Below are 19,550 nucleotides of genomic sequence, written 5' to 3'. Positions count from 1 at the left end.
AACACAGAAAAAAATAAAAAAGAACTAAAAATAAAATATTAGCAAACTGTAGGACAAGTTCAAGCATCCTAATAATATATGTGCAATTGGAGCTCCTGAAAGAGAAGAGAGGAGAAACAAGAAACTTGGAGAAAGTACAGCAGAATATTTTTTAATTTGATGAAAACTATAAACCTAAACACTCAAGAAGTTCAATAAACCCAAAGCACAAGAAACAGGAATAAAACTATGCATCAGAATCAACAGTTCAAAACCAGTACTAAAGAAAACATCTTAAAAGCAGAGAGAAAACAATGACACTATGTACTGAAACACAAAGTTTAAAATGAGCAAATTTCTTATTGGAAACAATGTAAAGCAGAAGATAACGGAGAAATGTCTTTAAAATACTAAAAGAACACATGATGAAATCACAGAAAATACCCTTGAAAAGTGGAGGTGGTCAACAGATTCTTTCAGACATACAAAGGCTGGAAAAAATAATCATCAACGGACCCACACAACAAGGAATGCTAAGGGAAGTTCTGCTAGAAGGAACAGGAAACCCCAGGAAAACAGGAATCTAAACAAAGGAATGAGAAACACTGGTAATGGTGACTGCAGAGGTAAATAACTTTCTTTTATTATTTAAATCTCTTTAAAGATCACTGGCTAAACGAAAATAACAATTTAGTGCAGCAGGGTTTATAATCTATGCATAAATGAAATACACGACAATAATAGCATAAAGACCAGGACGGGAGAAATGAAAACACACCATTGAATGTTTTTTCTACTATATGTGGGGTGGTGTTACATCACTTGAAGGTAGATGTAATCATTTAAATATGTGGACAGTAAACCCAAAGGCGCCAGTAAAAACTACAAAACAAAACAAAAATGGTATCCCTAAAAAGACAACAATGGAGATGAAACAGAATCATAAAAAGCACTGAATTCAAAAGAAGGCAGAAAGGGAGTTAAAGCATTACAAAGAACAGATGAAACAAATGAAAACAAATAGCAAAATAAAAGACTCAAACCTAACCACATCGGTAATCACATTCAAGGTAAACGGAGTGAACATTCCATTGAAAGGGCAGAAATTGTCAGACCAGGTAAACAAGGAAGATAAAATTATACGCTCCCTATAAGAAACACATTTTATATATAAAGACACATGTTGATTACAAGGAAGAAGAATGAGTGTGGTTATCATGCTAAACTAACTAAAGAAGAGATGCAATGGCTCTGCTAACAACGGACAAAAGATATGGCCAGGGATAAAGAAGGCTATTTCACAATGATGGATCAGGAGGATACCCTAGATGTTTCCAGTTACACACACAGAGAGCTTTAAGATACACAGAGCAAAAACTGATAAAACCGTTTGCCCTACCTCTAATCCTGGGCAACCGCTAATCCGTTCTCCATCTCGAAAATGCTGTCATTTTGAGAATGCTATGTAAACGGAACCATACAGACTCAATTTTAAGAAATCTTTTAAGGCTTTCTTTTCTGCAGCTTACAAAAACATAAAGGATAAGCGTTAGCACTGTTAACGACGATTCCAGGAGACTGCAGCCGGTTGTGGCCTCCTCTCCTTCCCCCTCCTGCCTGCTGTTTCTCACTTCCCCAGAGTCACATTTCTTCATTCTGTCTTAAGGCAGAGAAAAGGTGACCTCTCTTTTTCAGCAAGACAGACTTTATTTTATTTTGGTATGACAGTAAATATTTCAGCTTGAACGTGGCAGATTATTATTGATTCTTGTTTCTTTCTGTTTTTCAGTTGAAAACTGTGCTTCTAGTGATGCCTGCCAGTTCCCACCCTTCCCTTCCCCTCCCAGAGCTTAAAATAATCAAACTTTACAAATATCCAAAATCTTAAAAAGATATTTGTAATAACCATTCAAGGGAAGCAGTGTTTCTATTTTTCCCAGGAAGAGCAGTAAGTCCAGAGGATTAGCTATAGCCTAACATGTCAGACTATAAGAACTCTGGAATTACTAAGTACAAATAAATACTGACATTAATGTGTTCTGCTGCAAATGCCAGAGTGCTCTGAAATATGCTTTAAGATATATTAATGCAGATAACAGTGAAATGTCTGTGTAATGGGGAAAAAAGTCATCTTTTCTCATACAGAGCCAACAAAACAACTTGTTATTGGATGTAATCTTTCAACACAGAATTCCAAGTAAGATGCTATACTCTTTAACTAAAATACAGAATGCATTTCAAAATTCATCTCTCCTGTTCAATTTATTCATTTATTTGTTAATTACTGGTTAGTAAAAACAGACCCAGGTCCTGCCCATGAGGAGTGTTTGGATGTCCTATGGAAGAGACATATCTTAGAATCAAATAATCACACAAATGTTGACATCAAACGTAACAACTGCTGAGAAGAAGAAATACATGGACTATGAGATCTTGTGACAGGATATAATACAGATAAGGAGGTCTGGGAAGGAAGGCTTCCTGTGTGTAGCACTGGTTGAGTCCTTTGCTTTGATGCCTAAGAGTTCAAAGGAACTATATATTCACTTTACCAGTCAGACATTCCGTTGGCTTTTGGGCCAAATCCAGTGTACAGGCAGGTTTTGTTCGATATACACATTAAAAAAAAATTGAATTAGGTGCCAATATTTGGAAATCAGTTAATTTTACATCAGATATAGTCTCCCTAAATACTAAAAAAAAAAATTATTAGGCAAAGATTTTGCCTTGTACTATCAAAACACCTGGCAACAAAGATTTTGTTAAATGGCAGCTACCACTGTCTAGTTTCCCTTCGTCCTCCAAGGCGTCTGTACACTCATCTCATGGCTGGATGCTTATCAAACGCCACGTCTGTGCTCACTAAACTGCACTATTCTCATTTTCTAGGTACCTACAGCAAAGATCAGATGCTGACTAAATAACCATTTAGTAATAAATACTATCCTCTTACTGAAAACCACTCTATTACCAGTTTGACTATCCGAGGCACTGAGGATAGAGCCGTGAATAAAACAAACCCCTCTGAGAAAAACTGCATTTCAGACGCCCCTTCATCTTCCTGACTGCTGCTTCTTCACCTGAGTCCCTCAAGCTTCTGCCCTGTGTCTCATAATCCAGTCCTACAGGGCAGGGAGTAGGACTCAGATCTGAGAGGCCCCGTGTCCAGAAATGCACTGTCAAACACAAATAAAATGCATTCCACAAATATGAGTCACAAGTGACATTAAAAATTCTCTAGAAGCCACATTAAAAATACATAAAATAGATTTTCAGTGATATATTTAACCCAATATATCTAAAATATCTTTACTTCAATACATAAAAAACATGAAATATGTTAGCTGTGGGGATTTTTTATGGATGCCTTTTAACAGACCAAGAAAGTTTCCTATTCCTAATTTTTTGAGTGTTTGTAGTCATGAAAAGAGCATTTTCTTGAATATTTTTCCTATGGCTACTGAGATGATTATGTGGTTTGGGGTCTTTTTTTTTTCTGAAATAGTATATTACATTAAGTGATTTTGGTATGTTGAACCAACCTTATATTCATAGGACAAATCCTACTTGGTCATGATGTATGACCCTTTTTACACACTCCTGGATTTGATTTGTTACTTTTTGAGAATTTTTGCATCTATGTTCATAAGGGATAGTCTGTAGTTTTCTCATGACATCTTTGTCTGGTTTGGGTATGAGGGTAATACTGGCCTCACAGAGTGAATTGAGAAGTAGTCTCTCTTTATTCATCTTTGGAGAAAAGCTTGTAAAGAGTTGGTTTTAATTTGTTCAGTGTTTAGGTTTTACCAGTGAAGCACTCTGGGACTGGGGTTGTTTCTATGGAAGAGTTTTAATTTACTAATCTAATCTCTTTACCTGCTGTGTGTGTGTGTGTGTGTAATGTCACTTTAGTCACGCCCAACTTTTGGCGACCTTATGGACCATAGCCCGGAGGTTCCTCTGTCCATGGGATTCTCCAGGCAAGAACACAGGAGTGGGCTGCCACACCCTCCTCCAGCGGATCTTCCTGACCCAGCGATTACGTCGTCTCTGCCGTGTCTGCACTGGCAGGGGGGTTCTCTACCAGTGGCACCACCGGGAAGCACCTTCACCTGCTCTGTGTGCTCAGCCGCTCAGTTGTGTCAGACTCTTTGTGACCCCATGGACTGTAGCCCGCCAGGCTCCTCTGTCCATGGGATTCTCCAGGCAAGGACAGTGGAGTGGGCTGCCATTTCTTAGTCCAGGGGGTCTTCCTGACTCAGGGACCGAGCCCACGTCACTTGCATCTTCTGCGCTGGCAGGTGATTCTCTACCACTAGCACCGCCTGGGAAGCCTTTATCTGCTACGGGTTTGTTCAAATCGTCTATTTCTTCTTGAGTCCGCTTTTGTAGTTTATGCTTTTCTGGGAATTTACCTATTTCATCTAAATTATCCACTTTGTTGGTTGTTCACAGCATTCCCTTATGCTCCTTTTTTAAATTTCTATAAGATCAGTAATGGTGCACTGTCTTTCATTCCTGATTTTACTGATAAACAGTAATTTTAATTTTCTGTTTCTTGGTCAGTCTAGCTAAAGATTTGCAAAATTTTGCTGGTCTTTTCAAAAGGGCCACTTTTGTTTTCATTGATTTTTTTTTCTTTTCTGTGTTGTTTTTCTCTAATCTTTATTTCTTCCCCTCTATCACTCTGGCTACCTGATGCGAAGAGCTGACTCATTTGAAAAGACTTTGATGCTGGGAAAGATTGAGGGCAGGAAGAGAAGGGGATGATGGAGGATGAGATGGTTGGATGGCATCACTGACTCAATGGACATGGGTTTCAGTGGAGCTGGTGATGGACAGGGAGGCCTGGCGTGCTGTGGTTCATAGGGTCGCAAAGAGCTGGACACGACTGAGCGACTGAACTGAACTGAATGCTTGGGTGTCAGTTTGTTCTTCTTTTCCTAGTTTCTTGGGATGAAAGATTAGGTTACTGACTTGAGACCCTTCTTCTTTTTTAATATAAGCATGTACAGCTAAACATTTTGCTCTGAACACTGCTTTACTTGCATTCCTATGTCACTGCACTTCATTTTCTTTCATTTCAAAGTACTTTCTAGCTTCCTTTGTAATTTCTCCCTTGATTCACTGATTTTTAGAAGCATGCAAACTTAAAATTTCCACATATTTGTGAATTCCCCACATTTTCTTCTGTTAATTGCCTATGTCACTTCACTATCTTTAGAGGGCACACGTTGTACAATTTCAGTCCTTTGACATTTATTGAGGTTTGTTTTATGGTCTCGAATACGGTCTGTTGTGGAGAATGTTCTTGAATGAGCATTCTATAGATGTCTCTTAGGTCTTACTGGTTTATAGAGCTGGCCAAGTCTTCTATTTCCTCAATGATCTTCCTCCTAGTTGTTTTCTCCATATTGAAATGGATGATTGAAATCCCCCACTATTACTGTTCAAATTTCCGTATCACCCTTCAACTCCGTCAGGTTTTGGTTCGTGCATTTTGGGGCTCTGTCATTAGGTCATACGTTTATAACTGTTATAGCTTCCTAATTATCATTACAATGCATCCCTCTTTCTGTCCAATAACAACGCTTTAAAGTCTAGATCATCTGATATTAGTACAGCCACTTCAGTTCTCCGGTGGTTACCATTTACACGGTGTATCTTTTTTTATCCATTTACTTTCAACCTGTTTGTGTCTTTGACTCTCCAGTGTGTGACCTGTAGATAGCACACAGCTGGATCATGTTCCTCCCTCTCCATCCCGTCAGTCTCCACCTTTTTAATAGGAATGTTTAATACATTTACCACCTGCAAGAGTCTCTGCTGATGGGCAAGGACAGCTGAAGTGGCTATACTAACGGCTTTTCGAAGTCTTTTATGGAGGTTTAACTCTCATATCCTTTTCTTAAGTTTTGGGTCAGGTTCTTATTTCCACAACTGCTACTGACCCCTCAGCAGCTGAGTATCAGTTGCCACTGATTGTTTTTGACCAAGGCCCTGAGGACAAGGTTTTCCTGAAGATCAAGTTCTGAGCTTCCGTCAGGTCAAGTGACAATGAAACGGGGCTTTTCCAGGGAGCTGGACAACAGGTCAAACAGGGACAATGCTTTCGGAATGGGCCTTTTTTTTTTTTTTTTTTGAGGCGCCCCAAACAAGCCCTGCCCATCCAGTGGTTGCAAGCCTGCTGGTTTTCAAGGTTACTGCAGACCTGAGCAAAGAGAGATGAGCGCAGTTCAAGTTGCAATGCCACAAACCCTGCTCAATGAGATTCAGCAGTTTTTCTTGAATAAACACTCCTCAACTGTTGGAAGCCTTTGGCAAATTTCAAGAGTTCTGAAATAGCTGATTTTGGCCATCTCTGCCAATGTTTTCACTGCTTTTAAGGAGGGATGGATCTACCACCATCAGATTGTGAAGGCCTGGTATGAAAAAACAACTCTTATTGCTACAATGCTTAGTTGATAATTTTGTGTGTGTGCCTGAAGCACATAAGGTTACTTTTGACTCTAAACTAAAGGCTCTGTCAAAGATACAGAGTTTAAAATTTCTCATTTAAATTAGGAAAATCCTGGGTCATCCCTTGGGCTAGTCCCTTACCTATCAAGCTTGAAATCTCCGTTTTTTCCTTTAACTTTTCTGTGTACCTTCAGCACAGCTGAAAGACAGCTAAATTAATTAAGGAAGAAAAAAATCTGCTTTTAGACTAGTCGGAAAGAATCAGAAAAGTAGGAGTGTAAAGAAGGGTTTTCCTCTATAAACTATTTTTAATTGATATCTATTTCTTTAATCAGGTCAGCACAGAAAGAACACAAGGTCTTAAGTCAGACAGATCCATAATATATTCCCAGCTCCTCTTCTTACTCAGCAGTGCAGCCTTGGGCAAGACATTCAATCTCTTGTACCTCACTTATTTCATTTACAAAATGGGCACAATAATTAATTTATAGGTTTTTGTTAGGCTTAACTCAATGTGAAAGTGCCTAGAACATGCAATAAGCACTCAGTTAAGAATCAGTTTCCTTGCTCTTAACTCTGTGGAAACATTAAGAGTGTGCTAGAAATATTCAGGTCAAAATATAAAAGTCAAGAATCCAAGCACAGAACTGACCAAAGGGCCTAACAATTAGCCATCCAAGAGGAGGCTAAATCAGTACCAGTGGAGGCACATCTTAGAGATATTGTGGGTTCAGTTCTAGACCACTGTACCAACATGAATATTGCAATTAAGTGAGTCACACAAACTTTTCGGTTTCCCAGTGGACATAAAAGTTATGTCTATTAAGTGTATAATAGCATTATGTCTAAAAAAGTATAATTTAAAAATATTTTATTGCTAAAAAAGCTATCATTTGCTCTTTCAGTCATAATCCTTTTGCAACAGTAATATCAAAGATCACTGATCAACAAATATAACAATAATGAAAAAGTTTGAAATACTCTAAAAATTACCAAATGTGACACAGAGGCATGAACTGAACAAATGTTGTTGGAAAAATGGTACCAATAGACTTACCCAAAGCAGAGTTGCCACAAACTGTTAATTAAAAAAAAAAAAAGAAAGAAGAAATGCAGTAACTGCAAAGCACAGAAAGCAAAACGCAGTAAAATTATGCCTGTATAGTCTCCGCTGCTGGCTCAGTGGTAAAGAATCTGCCTGCAAATGCAGGAGACACAGGAGATGCAGGTTCAGTCCCTGGGTGGGGAAGATCCCCTGGAGAAGGAAATGGCAACCCACTCCAGTATTCGTGCCTGGAGAACTCCACGGACAGAGGAGCCTGGCAGACTACAGTACGTGGGGTCACGAAAGAGTGTCCCCAACTTAGCAACTAAACAACAAAACATATGCAAGAAACCAGAACGCAAAGCATTTTATGTGCAAAAATTAGGATAACATATATTAGATACTCAGCAGTTTCTGGCACATTCAATGTGCTTGATAAATGTTACATGAATGTGTTGTTTGATTTTTAGAAAAATTTCTCAGTAAGAAATGATAAAAGAAACTTTTTATATTTAATGAGCCAAACTTCATTTATATGGAATATTTACTCATGTGGAACACCTTCTAAAACCCTGCTGAGTAAAATAAGACTTCACATTATATTTTTTAAAAAGTAAGCTTTACTCTTTCTTTTTTTTTTTTGACTGTTTTCTCTTACATAAGAGGTGACATCATAAGCCATGCTGGCTAAAACCGTTTTTACAAAAACAAAAAATTCAGACAAATCAGAAGCAGGTACTGAGTCTTTTGTGCCACTTTAGATTCAATAGTATCTTAAACTTCCCCATTATCTCAAGCCCTGCCACTTAAGTTTCTTGTGTCTAACCAATTCCACATAGTTTCCTTATGGTCTCCATCTTCCCTATAAAGATCCAACCTTATGTCTCACTGGTCACCATCAACCCTACAGGCAAACCTTCCATCTGTTTACCATCCCGATCTGAACCCCTCAACAAAGAGGGAACTCTAGATTGCTACTTTCCTGACACGTGAACTTTAACGAAAACATACAATGACACAGAGACAACTGTGTACAGTCAACGTAAAATAATAGCTCATCTGTATACAGCATTTAGACCAGACAACATCCTTTATATACATATACACATAAACATGGGCTTCCCTGGTGGCTCAGCAGTCAAGAATCCGCCTGCAAAGCAGGAGCTGCAGGAGCTGCGATTTCAATCCCTGGGTCGGGAAGATCCCCCAGAGGAGGGCATGGCAACCCACTCCAGTATTCTTGCCTGGAGAATCTCCTCATGGACAGAGGAGTCTGGCGGGCTACAGTCCACGGGGTCACGAAGAAAATCGGACACGACTGAAGCAACTTGAGCACGCAGATATGCATACGCACACATACATATACATAATATACCTCCATGAGGGAGGTACAATTTTAACTTCCAATTTTTTAAAGAAAAATTTGACTGAAGTTAAGAAACCTGTCCAAGGTCATAGAGCTATTCAGCTATACAGAGAGCCAATATTTAAATCAGGCAACATTTTTAAACTATGATCCTTTAGAGAAACTCTTAATCTGAAGACTCTTCCTTCTTAACTCAGGAAATGAGAAGGAAGCTCTGAAGCACAATAATTATCTTGGTATAACTGCTGTCCTGTGACACTACCACCTCAAAGCCCTATCCTGTCCTTCTTAGAGTCTTCTTGCTGAATCAGCTGCCCTCACTCCAAGCCAGCCCGTACCCCACAATGCCAGGGGTGAAGTGAAAGGAAGAGGAAGGAGGGGGAGCTGAGGAAAAGGAGAAAGAGAAAAAGACAGGATCAAAAAATATATAAAAGAAGGATGAGAGATATCTACTGTGAGATACAAGAAACACTGGTAATATAAACAGTTAAGTGAAGTTTGGTAAAAAAAAAAAAAAAGAAAAGAAAAGAAACTGATCTTCCTATTACAATATCCTATGCACAGCTGTATACAGCCCTCCCCCAATTATCTATGACATTTTAATGCTTAAAAATTAGGGTACAGCACATAATCAAAAGCACAGACTTAACCATTCAGTAATTTTTAATGAATATGTGTAGATGGTGATTTCAGAGGGTAAGAAAAGAACAGTACATGACAAAACATGTTCATTAGGAAGAAAACAAAGTTCAATATTTACAAGAGGTAACTGACGTTGCTTTAAATAAGTGAAAGCAAATTCAGTAGATAACAGTAAATACAATATATAAAATAGTTCAATGTATCAAATCAAGGTATTTTTCAGTTACATGATTATGTTCCTCTCTAAATATTTCATCTGTAATAAAACCATTCAGTAATTTTGAAAGGTTACTTGTAAAGCGTTATACAAGCCAAGATGGAACATTATTTTTCATCTGCAGATACTTATCAACTAGTTTTTAAACCTGGCAGCTGTTTCTTATCCCTCTCCTGGTTAAGACAAGTTTCTTCATACTGTTCAAAGACACGAAACAGGGGAAAAGAGAAGAGCCACCTTTTTGCCAAGTGTTCTCATGACTTGGAAGCCATGCGCATTTGTTCCTGACCCTGTCTGATTTTTGGCACATAGCAGATAAGCCCTGAGAAACACACACCCACTGTTACATGGAGAAGAAGGAACAGACATCAAAGCACCACTCATTTTATTTTTAGATACCATATCAAGGCTACTCAGGTTTCTTAAGAAGATCCAGCAGGGGAAAAAAAAAGATTATCACTCTCATGCTCATGTAATGCTGTGCTCTAAAATAGGTCTCAGTTCGTTTTTAGACTCCAGTCATTAGAATATACTCAGATCCGCTGGGTCCTTCTGCCTGATGGCCAGGGATATCTCCTTGGGAAGGCTTTGCTAGGACACAAGTATAAGGCATGCAAGACAAATCAGCACAGTTTTCAAGCTACTTGCCGCTTCCAGGAATGCTAATTTCAGTAACAACTATATGCCTTCCCTTCCCAAGATGTCAGCACTATTATCAAAGAGATCTGGGTCATTTTCCCTGCTTTGAAGCTCTCAGCTTGCTCAACCACTACAGGAGGCAAACCAAGAAAAGCTGGAGTGGCATGGACTAGGGAAACAATTTCCCAGTAACGGGTTCCTCTAAGAATATCTTTTCATTTTGAAGTTTTGAAGAAAAAATAAAAGTGCCAAGACCTCCTGAGCCAAGACCACAGGAGATAAAATCTCTTTTCTTTTAAGGCTGACCTATCAGTGGCCATGTTTCTAGGAATGGCTTGTGCACTAAAGAAACTAATGCAGAACTCCAGGTTTGCAACCACTCAAAGCCACAAAGGTCAGCAACATAAGGAAATGGAGCCGAGGCCTTGAAATACGTGGGACACAGGAGAATCCTGGAGAGGTAGAAAGGATAGACCTGGCTGGGATGTCCAATAACAGCTCTGGTTCATGGAAAGGAGGTGAGTCTGGCTCCCGGTCATCACACTGACAACGGAGGGCACTCAGCCTGGCCCTCCCACTGCCCCCATGGGGGAGAGGACCATCAGCTGCAGGCAGAGTGGCCTTGCACACAGAGCAGAGGGCCTGGAAGACCTGGGAGAGCTGGCGGTCTCTGCCCCTTAACTCCTATTGAGCGTTGGGCAGATTATTTGACTTCTTGAAGTCTTTAAAATGGGGAAAGCCTCTGTGGACTACTTCCCATGGTTGCCGTGAGGGTCAAATACAATAACATATACCAGCGTGTATTATAACAGTGTAAGAGATGGAAGATACAGGCCTAGCAGGTGGGTTTCCTAAAAATGATATAAACCTTGGCAAAGCAAGGAGAGTTGGACACAACTAAAGTGACTGGGCACACAGGCACTGCCGTACCTCTATGCCATTCAAAGACTACCAATTACCAGGACAGGCCAGGTCACATGTGGCTGAGGCTCCTGGCTAGAGCTGGGTCTCACGGCTGAGTGAAGGCAGGGGCTGGCTCTTGGGCCATCCACCCTGCACTTTTTCCTTCTTCTGGACAAAGGGGACACCCTCAGCACCCTCTGTGGTCCTCCTCTCCTACCTACGCTGCTCATGGAGCTCACAGCTCCTCAGTTACAACTCACGGGGGGTGGAGGCTGGGTTACAAGCAGTCACAGGGAACCAGTCAGAAGGCTGTCTTGAAGACAGACAGCTAAGAGAAGGGGGCAGCTTCTGCCAGCAGACACCAGGAGGTTTGAGGCCTGGATGCAGGGTGTATGCAGCCTGTTTCATACGGACTGGAGGAAATTGGTTTAAAAAGACGAAGTGACTGCTGAGACAGGCACACACCCTGGACCTCCAGGTGCTGGGGCGCCCTACTCCCGAGGTCTCAGAGCTCTCCACCACCCCGCCACCCTGCCCCACACAGCTAGCCTTTGCCAAGCACACATGGCCCTGCTAAGGAAGTCCTGAAGAAGCATAGTCAGGTTTCCTAACACACCATTAGGATGTGTTGGTCCCACATGAAAGAAAGAGTAATTTCCAGACTAAGGTAGACCCATGGTCCATTCAAACAAGCATCCTACTTATGGCAAATGTGCCAGGGTCGCTTGCAGGAAACCACACTTGTCTTCAAAAATTCAAGCTCAAATGGCTTCCAAAACATCCTAGCCTGGCTGTACGTTCACTATGGGTCTATGAATTTATCTTCACCCTTCTGGCATCTGACTGAATTTTCTCTCTTTGTCCACTCGTAAAGATAAGCCATTCCTAATATGTACTGCCTACCCTGTGAAGCCAGAGAAGGCAATGGCACTCCACTCCAGTACTCTTGCCTGGAAAATCCCATGGATGGAGGAGCCTGGTAGGCTGCAGTCCACGGGGTCACTAAGGGTCGGACACGACTGAGCGACTTCACTTTCACTTTTCACTTTCATGCATTGGAGAAGGAAATGGCAACCCATTCCAGTGTTCTTGCCTGGAGAATCCCAGGGACGGGGGAGCCTGGTGGGCTGCCGTCTGTGGGGTCACACAGAGTCGGACACGACTGACATGACTTAGCAGCAGCAGCAGCACCCTGTGAAGTGACAATTCTTATTTGGTTGCTTTCTTACAGTATAAATAAACTAGTCACAGTTCAGTTCAGTTCAGTCACTCAGTCGTGTCCAACTCTTTGTGACCTCATGAATCGCAGCACACCAGGCCTCCCTGTCCATCACCATCTCCCAGAGTTCACTCAGACTCACGTCCATCGAGTCAGTGATGCCATCCAGCCATCTCATCCTCGGTCGTCCCCTTCTCCTCCTGCCCCCAATCCCTCCCAGCATCAGTCTTTTCCAATGAGTCAACTCTTTGCATGAGGTGGCCAAAGTACTGGAGCTTCAGCTTTAGCATCATTCCTTCCAAAGAAATCCCAGGGTTGATCTCCTTCAGAATGGACTGGTTGGATCTCCCTGCAGTCCAAGGGACACTCAAGAGTCTTCTCCAATAGCATAGTTCAAAGGCATCAATTCTTCGGTGCTCAGCCTTCTTCACAGTCCAACTCTCACATCCATACATGACCACAGGAAAAACCATAGCCTTGACAAGACGGACTTTAGTCGGCAAAGTAATGTCTCCGCTTTTGAATACACTATCTAGGTTGGTCGTAACTTTTCTTCCAAGGAGTAAGCGTCTTTTAATTTCATGGCTGCAGTCACCATCGGATTTTGGCTCGTCACAAGCCTCTTCAATGCTCAAAGTATGACCTACAGATTCTCTTTGTCAGCTTATTCATGTCACAGAGTTTCTGTCTTTCTCAAAAAAAAGGAGAAAAAAATTTTAGCCCCCTAGAAGATGCCATGGAGAAGAGAATGGCACCCCACTTCAGTATTCTTGCCTGGAGAATCCCATGGACAGAGGAGCCTGGTGGGCTACAGTCCACAGGGTCACAGAGAGTCAGAGAGTCAGACACGACTGAAATGACTCAGCACACACACAGCTCTGCATTAAATCAGTCTAGCCATCCTTCCCTAATTCTATGTAGAAGTATAGCACACAGAGCCACATAGGACTCTTGTGTAACCTCAATGTCCCTCAGTGTTTTAGTCACTGTTCTAGCAAATAAGAGTAAACAGTGAAATAAAAGCAGGAATAGAAAAATGAGAAAAAAAATGCCACTGGGATTTATTCTACGACACCAACAACACAAAAAGGTTAGAAAATATATTCCTAAAATTGTTATTTTTAAGTGGCTGGATGATGGGCAAATCTCTTTTTTCTGTATATTTTTCTGCATTACTAAAATTTCTGCACTGACTATGTACCGTCCTAACTTAAAAAATGTTACTGAAAAAAACACACTGGAGAACAATGTGGTTAAATAAACAGTGAAATGGTCAAAACCGAGGTTAAATGAGCAGCTGGAGATGGCAGAGGGCCCTGTCAAAAGCTGTGGGGACATCAGACCCTCACAGGGGGATTGACTCTGGCTGGAGAGCCTTCAGTGGCCCGGATCCTTGCAGGTTCAGGAGGTAGAAAATGGGCTCAGAGCAGGTCAGAACCTTTCACCAGAGGGCTCACTCCACTTCAGCAAACAGCCACACCTAGAACAGAAAGGCCCTTCCTTTTAAAGGTATTTTAAAAGGACATATGGAGGACCTCAGAACAAAAAACGCTGGAAGGGTCTGGTGGCATGTATGCTTTCAGAGGCGAGCCTACCACTGAGGAACTAATGGGGCCACTGGGGAGAAAGTGCCTGGATCCTCCCCAGCTACAGGCACGCACTGGGCATCCAACACACACTCATATAAACGACAACGAACTGAACAACCGCGATGAAACGCGTAGGTGGTGGGAGAGGTGCGGCTAAGTAGCACACTAACAGTGGGAGCGGGCCTGAAGGCAGGCTTCCTGCAGGAGGTGACACCTGCGCTGGGTTAGAGATAAGAGTTCTTCAGCATTTCTTTGCCAAGCAAAGTATGTGAAAAAGAGTGCGCAGGGGTCCAGGCAGGCACAAGTCATGGGCACTCAAAGAAAGAGAAGCTGTGTAACCCCAAAGTAGTGCTAAGTATTTCACTGAGGAATCCAGTAAATAGACAGTAAGAGTCAACAGTGAAATCAAGGCAGAGACAGAAAAGAGAACACTGGAATTCATTTTGTGATACATACAAATGGCTTAGCTTCAGGGAAGACAAAGGCGAACCAAGCCTTGAATCAAGGGTAGAATTTGGATGGAAGGGGAAAGGGAAGAAAAAGGACAGTATGAGCAAAGACAAAGGCTGTGGGGAGAAACAGAATGAAAGAGATTTGTTCTTTCAGCAAATGTTCATTGCATGCCTCCTCTGTCCCAGGTCTGGGAGCTAAGAGGTTGGGGTCCAAGAGGGGGCTGATATTTAATTCAAGCCAACAGACAACAACCCCGTGAGACCAGTACTATTCTCCCCACTGCAGAGATGAGGAAATGGAGGCTTTACAAAGAGCAGTTTTTCCAAGGACACAGAGCTCATAAATAGTATACATCTACTTTTTAGGTGTGTTTTTATTATAGCCAGGCTTTCGAGAACGTTGATGAGCTGTTTGTTTCTTAAAACATCATGGTTAGCGCTCAGAGCTGGCGGGGGTTGGGGGAGAACCAAGCAGTCCCTATTCTGCTATTCAAGTGGAAAAAAAAAATCATGAGCATGTCTTACTTTCCTTTTATGAATTCTTTTCTGCCCTGGAGGATAAATATGTGGGAGTCTTGAGTCCTGACTTACAAACATCCAAGGCCTTTTGGAACAATTGCTAGCAGGACCGGATCATGCTCTGGAAACCGCTGGATTATACTGACTGGCAACTGATTGAGTCCATTCACTCCAGAACGTGCTCAAAGAGCAAGGGGAGCGTGTCCAGTGAGCGGTCATCGGAGAAAGGTCAGCCAGGTTAACTCCAAAAACGTTTCATAAAGACAAAACCAGACTGAGGATTTGTATGGAACATGTGAAAAACATTCTGCTGGAAAACTCAGAGACTCCCTCTCGGCCATCAGCCTTACTATTCGGTAAACGACACATCTTCCAGGAAGCTGCGCTGAATGCTTTGGAGCTGTGGAAAGTCAGCACGTGAACCCGCCAGGTTCCCTGTCTCTGGCCAACTTAACGCAGGTTACCCCCAGGTGATCAAGCTCTTCTGGAAGCAGAGAAGCTTCCAGCCCACAAGTTGTAATTCTAAGCACAGACACACATACATGCAAACGGTATTGACAAAGAACAAAATAAGCTGCTTACACTCTTCTGAGGCTAACCATATGCCTTCAGGTAAAAAGAGGAAAAAAGTTTTATTTTTTTAGGGTCATTGAAAAGTCATTCAGGTCTATAGTAATTCTTTCTTTGCCACATTAAACTTTTACTTTTCAAACAAGAGGTGTTTCTTGTGGGCCTATGAAAAAAAAGCTATGAGTCTCTAATCAAAAGTAACATTAATATAAATTTTCTCTATTATTAAATAAGAAATTCGTTTTTCCTTTTTAATATTTTTTAATCCATTAAAATTAGAGTATAGCTTTAAAGCTTGCAGTCATACAAATCTATTTTTGTGTTTCTTCTTGAGAGACAAATCTGATATTATTCTGTGTGATTAACATGGCACCTCACACGCAAGGGTCGTTTCTGTACTTGGAATGTCTAAGGCAGGCAGGCCTGGAATAATCTCCCAGACGGCACTCCGTCTGCACTCCACCTCCAAAAGCTGGCATTGCTAATGCGATCTGTGAGGGAAAAATACCAAATACCTAAAATACTTTAAAACGTGTATTTCCATAAAGTAAAGGGAAATAACTTTATTGCAGAATTTGTCTACAGCTGAAGATGTTTAATCCAGTTTGACCTGAAAGGGAAAGTGTTAGTTGCTCAGTCATGTCTGACTCTTTATAACCCCATGGACTGTAGCCTGCCAGGCTCCTCTGTCCATAGGATTTTCCAGGGAAGAATACTGGAGTGGGTTGCCATTTCATTCTCCAGGGGATCTTCCTGGCCCAAAGATCAAACCCAGGTCTCCCACATTATAGGCAGATTCTTCACCATCTGAACTATCAGGGAAGCCCTAGTTTGACCTGGACTCTCCAATCAGGCAGCGGCTGACTAAGGCGAGATTTCAGCGTGATCCCTGAGATCATTTCTGTACTTTCTTTTTCCCTCACATAACATTAGGGTTTCCCAACCCTTTCATGTTTCCTTGGGGATGGCTAAGTAACAGAGTTCAGCCACAGGAGCAGTCTACCCAGTCTTCTCTCCTGCATTCACTGAATCCATTCCTGCTGGCATCCACTCCAACTTATTAGGACCGACAAGCATACAAAACTTGGACTAGAGAAAAATATTAAAAATATAACTTAAAACATTTACTTTTAGGGCAGCAAAGAGAGCTGGAAACTTCTACCTTATTCCAAAAAGTAGAGATGTTCACGGTCTCTTGTAGCAACTAAAAGTGCAAACCAGCTAGTGTTCCAGGCCATGTGGGAGAAATGTTGAAGACCAACCCAAACTGCAAGAAACGCTTACCTTGCTGAAACGGGAGGCCGTTCTGTTTCCACTGGCCTATAAAAATCAAGGCCCCACGTCTGACTACCTCACAAGTGTCCCTTCCAAGTTTCAGCTCTTGTTTTTCTGGGATATTGGGCTTCTCAGACAAACTGAAAACTAGCAGCAGAGAGACCTAACTAGTACTTTTTAATACGTCCTTTACTGTGTCCTTTAAGATAGAATACAGTCGTATGGCAAGGTATGGGCTGCCCCACTGATTCAGCAGTAAAGAATCCACCTGCAATGCAGGAGATTCGGTAGGAGCCATGGGTTTGATCCCTGGGTTAGGTCCCCTGGAGAAGGGAAAGGCAACCCGCCCCAGTATTCTTGCCTGGAAAACCCTATGGACAGAGGAGCCCGGGAGGCTACAGTCCATGGAGTCACAAAGAGTGGAACATGACTTAGCAACCAAGCAAACAACAGCGGTAGGGTACGGTTCTCCTCCACTCAAATGCATAACTTACTGGGGCAGACTTTTCATCTACTGGAAAAAAAACAAGAAGTCTGTGAAGATGGGCCTCATACCCTGTACTTACATGTACTCCCGTGACTGTGGGAATTCGGACCCACCATAAAGATAAAGACAGCTAAACCTGAGGCTGGCTGTTTCTATCTCCCAGTCCAGCTCCCTAGGGCTGGCCTACGCAGTGGTTCCTAGTGGAACCTCTGACCAGCACCACTGGCATCACTGGGTACCTTGTTAGAAATGCGCATTCTGCCCCCAGACCTACTGAGTCAGAGACTCTCCGAGGCTCAGTTCCCCAGGTGACTGATGCCCCCAAGTTTGAGAAGTACAGTTGCACAGAGGTAACTATCACACCACCGGCATCTGTAACTCCCAGAGCCTGCAGGTGGCAGTAAAGGCCAGTTAGAAGAATTACAGGCACTAGAAGCTCAAGTTCTAAGTGTTCCAGAGCCAGCCTGCCTGACCACACTGTTCAACAGTTTCTTAACAGCTGGCTCAGCCTCCTCCAATGAGTTTGAAGGTCACGGTACGTCCCAGCTTTGAACAGGAACTGGACTGAAATTCTTGTGGTCCGAAAGAAGAAATATTGACCCTATGAATTTCAGGGATGCAATCAATATTTAATTATCTTAAAGATTGTGTGTTTAATACTATGAGGATACAAACATACCTGAAGAATGAAAATTTCAACACTTATTAAATAGAACAAGAAATTCAAATTATTCTCAGCCATTACGTGTATCTGACTTATTCTTATGCACTCTGAATGGTTAGAGTTCCCACTATTAAAATCTCATTGAGATAACATGGTAACAGTGAGAAATTTTCTACTGTAAAGCAGGTATCAGGCATCCCTTTACTATTTACTAGACTCTATGAAAACCCTGAATTTTGCATTAATTTGCCTTACACAAACTACAAACATCTCCAGTGAGGATGTGGAGCAACGGGAACTCTCACACAGCTGGGCAAATAAATCCGTACAACCACTTTGGAAAACTGTTGAGCAGTGTCCACCAAAGCTAAACACAATATCCAGGGCCAGCAATTCTATTCCTGGGTTTGCACCACAGAGAAATGATTACATCCTGCTACTTAAAGCCTCATAAAAGTGTTCGTAGAAGTGTAACTCCTAATACGGAGAAGGCAATGGCAACCCACTCCAGTACTCTTGCCTGGAAAATCCCATGGATGGAGGAGCCTGGTGGGCTGCAGTCCATGCAGTCAAAAAGAGTCGGACACGACTGAGCGACTTCACTTTCACTTTTCACTTTCATGCATTGGAGAAGGATATGGCAACCCACTCCAGTGTTCTTGCGTGGAGAATCTCAGGGACGGAGGAGCCTGGTAGGCTGCCATCTATGGGGTCGCACAGAATCAGACATGACTGAAGTGACTTAGCAGCAGCAGCAGCAACTCGTAATAGTTACAATCAGGAAAAAATAATCCAAATATCCACCCTCAGTAGTGGAAAAAAATAATATGACTATGCATACAATAAAACAGACACAGCAAGGAAAACACAAATGAACCAACAATCCTGACCACTGCTACAGACTACAGATGAGCCTCACAGACGTAACGCTGAGTAAAAGATGCAAGGGGTTAAGAATCACGTGCTTGACCAAACAGGCAGAACAAATACCTGGTGACAGAGGTCAGCATAGAGGTTACTGAGCCCATCTAGAACAGGCAAGAGGAGCTCACAGGATAAGTTCTAGGTCTTAATGTGTGGAATGGTGACAGGGGTGTACACATGTGAAAAGTTCATGGACTTGCACACTTAAAACTTTTACACTTTACTATATGTACATGGGTTTCCCAGGTGGCTCAGCAGTAAAGAATCTGCCTGCCAGTGCAGGAGAGGCAGGTATGATCTGGGCCTGGGTCGGGAAGATCCCCTAGAAGAGGAAATGGCAACCCACTCCAGTATTCTCATCTGGGAAATCCCATGGACAGAGGAGCCTGGCGGGCTACAGTTCATGGGTTCACAAAGAGTCGGACTGGTCATGACCAAATGATTAAACAACAATATATATGTTATATTTCTTTATAAAGGGACAACGATATGTATAATTCTTTACAAAGAGGAAAATTAAACAACACACAAAATATCCTTGACAGATTATCCTGTAATAACTTTCAATATCTATCATAAAAATCTTCCCTGATGGCTCAGA

The 19,550-nt window shown here is 42.0% G+C and overlaps 1 protein-coding gene across 11 annotated transcripts in view; it reads right to left on the bottom strand.

The window, feature by feature from the left end:
- The window catches only part of RNASEH2B (ribonuclease H2 subunit B), a 95,174-nt gene that overhangs the window by 73,804 nt on the left and 1,820 nt on the right, over nucleotides 1–19,550 (bottom strand). Inside the window, exon 1 of one of the 11 annotated variants that reach the window (XM_069601413.2) lies at nucleotides 1,379–13,178. The exons of 8 other annotated variants lie outside the window; for them this stretch is intronic. The gene's annotated coding sequence lies outside the window, so the exon portion shown is untranslated. Of the gene's footprint in view, nucleotides 1–1,378; nucleotides 13,179–19,550 lie in introns of those variants that run through there. 2 more of the 11 variants (XM_069601416.2, XM_069601412.2) reach the window with 2 other exon arrangements.

This window comes from Ovis canadensis, chromosome 10, assembly GCF_042477335.2.
Source record: "Ovis canadensis isolate MfBH-ARS-UI-01 breed Bighorn chromosome 10, ARS-UI_OviCan_v2, whole genome shotgun sequence".
Classification (NCBI taxonomy): domain Eukaryota; kingdom Metazoa; phylum Chordata; class Mammalia; order Artiodactyla; family Bovidae; genus Ovis; species Ovis canadensis.
Note: the sequence above shows the minus strand (reverse complement) of the source record. Positions and strands in the feature narration are given on the sequence as shown.